The sequence below is a fragment of the Kryptolebias marmoratus genome, linkage group LG18 (genome assembly GCF_001649575.2).
Source record: "Kryptolebias marmoratus isolate JLee-2015 linkage group LG18, ASM164957v2, whole genome shotgun sequence".
Lineage (NCBI taxonomy): Eukaryota > Metazoa > Chordata > Actinopteri > Cyprinodontiformes > Rivulidae > Kryptolebias > Kryptolebias marmoratus.
Window position 1 is genome coordinate 19,724,837 of NC_051447.1, and position 3,626 is coordinate 19,728,462.

Consider the following 3,626-nt stretch of genomic DNA (forward strand, 5'->3'; position numbering starts at 1 on the left):
AGACCAACGAGTCCGAGGAGAGACCAACGAGTCCGAGGAGAGACCAACGAGTCCGAGGAGAGACCAACGAGTCCGAGGAGAGACCAACGAGTCCTGCAGGTCAGCAGAAGATGAAGACGTTTAAATCTTGTCTTCAGGTCCACCTGAGGTGAAGTTAAATCAGAATCTCCACCTTCAGGAAACCACCGAGGTTCAAACATCGACTCCAGAAACACAAATAAATCCAAACATCCAACCAAGAAAAACTCTGAAAAACGATCATATTAAACCAACTCAAAACGTCTCTGCACAGGTCCAACTTTAACCGTTTATTTTCAAAATAAATGTATTTTTTGAATAAATCCCCAAAAATCATTTTCTGTTTATTGGGAAATAAAAGTCTCTTAACTGCAGGAAGATGGATGATGGAATTCAAATGAAGTTTAAAAAGTTAACTAAAGAAATATGAATTAAATGAAAGTTAAGGTTTAATTCAAAAATAAAACAAATACGTCTGACTCAGAGGTCATGTGACCACAGCCGTCCAGGCGTCGTTTCACAGGAAGTCGAGGCTTTAAAGGTTTGATTTCCTGCAGAAGCTGCTGGTTTTTAAAAAGGAGAAATCCTCCGAGTCCCTCCCCAGCAGCAGATTATTTCAGGTTTAGTTCAGCAGCTTTAACTCTGATGGATGTGTTTACAGCCTCCGTTTACTTTTAGTTCAACCTAAAACCATCTCCATCAGCGAGAAGCTGGCCGAGCGGCGCCCACGCACCCGTTACACCCAACATTCACACCCTAACAGGACATTACAGTCTTTAAAAGATCCAGTTTCATGGAGCTGCAGGGTTGAAGGTTGGCCAGCAGGTGGCGCCAAACTGTCAACAGAACCGGCTCCAGGTTCTCCAACCAGAGCTTCTTCTGTTTCTGCGTTTAACTGACTCCTCCTTCATAAACTGCACCGTCATGAAGAAGCTCCTTACCTGTTCCCGGTGTCCAGGTGAGCTCAGTCCAGTCCACCTTCAGACGGTCTCCATGGAAACAAGCCCCTCCGGATTTCCCAGGACTCGTTAAGGACTGGGTTGATAAAAGTTGTCCTCTCCGAAGACTCGACCTTCATCGTCGTCCTTTCTTCTTCTTCTTCTGTGACGCTGACCTGCCTGGACCCAGATCAGCAGAACCTGTCACTTCCTGCTCCTGGCTCACCTGATCCCAGTCCTCTCATCAGTCACCTGACTTCCAGACGGCTCTCTCTCTCTCTCTCTCTTTGATCTTCTATTTCTCTAAACTTTGACACTTTCAGTGAAAACAGTTACAGAAACTTATCAGGAGTGTTTCAGCTCAGAGTCGGCCTCGTTTTAACCGTAAAAACTCAGAGGTGGAAATTAGCCCCCCGGCCAAATGCAGGTAAACATTTGAACAGAAAAGGTGTTATTTGTCCTTCTGACATATAGGGGGCAGCAATGTGCTCGAGTTGTTGCTAAATGCAAGAAGGAGAAAGGTTTACCAGTTGGTGGCGGTATTGATTCCTTCAGTTGTTTACCAACCACCAATAAAAATCATGAAGAAGAAGATGACGTCATGACGTCGGTCAGTGTGCGTTCGGTGTTCTGACGATCTGTGCTTCCTCGTCAGGTTTTCCTACCGTAGCACGACTGAACAGCTATGTCTGACGTCTTTCTAAAACCACAAAAATCACTTCCTTCATCAGAATATCCCACCTGTTAAATATAAGCGGGTAGCACAAATAGATCTATGCATTAAAAGCAGCAAGTGTCTGAAAAACATCACAACTTACATACAAAAACTTACAAAAGCACAAAAAATACTTCAAAAACACTCCACAGAAATAAATTTCACTTGTCTGATTTTTTTATGTGCAGATATGCATCTTTTAATGGCTTAAAATAAAAAAATAAAATAAGAAAAATCTAGTTATTTCCATGCAGTGTCCAGAAAGAGGTGTTGTTCAGCTTGTAGGGCAGCACAGCTGCTTCCACCCACCTCCATCATCATCATCATATGAAATTACTTCTTGTCACAACAAAAAATAGTGGCTGGTAAAATATTTGAGTGGCTGGTAAAAAAAATTTATTTCCACCCCTGGTAACAACTGAAAAATCTTTGCTCCAAAATGAAGTTTTTAAACCTTTCGTTGAAGTAATTAGAGAAACTGCGGCCATATTTAACCTGGATGTTGACTCTGCTTCAGGTCGACTCATCTAAAAAACATTATTTACTGATGTTAAGATTAAAAAAGTAGTGCTGAACGTGTCTTAAACTGTAAGTTTTAATAAGATGAGCGAAGAGTTGTGCTGATTTAATTCAACTCATCTAAAAGAAAACTTATTTGACAACAACTGAAACCGTTTAGACGTATCTGATCACAGAAGGCACTCTTTGAAAGCATCGTGGAAAGTCCAGCCTGTTCACATGAAGAAATATGAACAGAGAAAAACATCCTTAATGTTGGAGATGAAAACCTGATAAATACAGACAAAGAGAACGTTCCAGCTCTAACACACATGGAAATAAATCTGCCCTCAGAGTCGCAGGAAGTTTCTCCTCCTTTCCTCCAGATTTCAGGAGAAAGGTGTGTCCCACCATGGAGAGGAGGAGGAGGAGGATGGTGACGAAGGCACACGTCTGGGTCCAGGTCTTTAAATCCTGGGATCTGATTGGTCAGAACACAACAACTCTGCTGAGCTGAGAGGCTTTCCTTTTTACCCTCCTCCCTGCACAGAGCAGGATGGAAGTCAAGCCAAATAAAAACCTTGAATTTAGGCCCATTTGAGTCTCCGCTCGTCCGTCGGACCTCGTCCTCCTGTCACTACAGACTGCACGAAGCAGCACTTTATTTCCCTCCTCCTCCTGGGTTTCAGCCATCATGAGTCCAAACGCAGAACAACAAAGCTCCACATCTGGTCCAAGTTTGAAACTCTGTGTGAAAGCTGCAGGGCAACATGCATTCATTCATTTATTTTCAAACTAAACGAGTTTAAATTTGCATATTTTGATCCTCGTTCTTAAGGACCGAACACCCAAATGACTTGTCTTTTCTTCGAGTCAAAGATGAGCTTCATCACTTGCATCTGTTCTGGATTAGAAATGTTTCCACACATGTGGACGGCTGCCCAGGTTATATAAGTCTGCTCTTCGTGTTTTAAACAAAGCCTAATTGTGTGTTACGTAACAGATGTGGTTCTTGCTCTCAGGACGTCCTGAAGGAAAACCAGCTGCTTCTCGTTTCTTCCACAGACGAACCACTGAGCGCGCTTTGCTCTGCACGGGAAACGGCTCGTATGAAAGACCTGAGTGTACGTCTTCACGGCTTCAGATTGGCTGGACTGAAACACGACGGAAAGATTTGTTTTTATGGTTGGAGCTGCTTTGACTTCTTTAGTTTGGCTCGAAGCTCGTCTGCTCAGTTTTTACTTCTTCTTATTAAGATTTAAAAAAAGGATCAGGTCCAAACATCGAGCCACCTCACTGTAATCAGATAAATCCTTGAAAAGTCCCTCAGATTTATTAAAAACAAGCGCCTGCTGGGGACGACCCTCAGCTACTACCATGATGGAAGGATGATGGATGGATGGATGGATAGATGGAAGGATGATGGATGGATGGATGGATGGATGGATGGATGGATG

General features: G+C 43.0%; 1 long non-coding RNA gene across 1 annotated transcript in view; it reads right to left on the bottom strand.

The window, feature by feature from the left end:
* LOC112449871 overlaps positions 1 to 1,377 on the bottom strand; it is a 28,366-nt gene extending 26,989 nt beyond the window's left edge. Inside the window, exon 1 of the long non-coding RNA XR_003038411.2 lies at positions 960 to 1,377. This is a non-coding gene — a long non-coding RNA (uncharacterized LOC112449871). The remainder of the gene's footprint in view (positions 1 to 959) is intronic.
* Between the last annotated feature and the right edge of the window lie 2,249 nt (positions 1,378 to 3,626).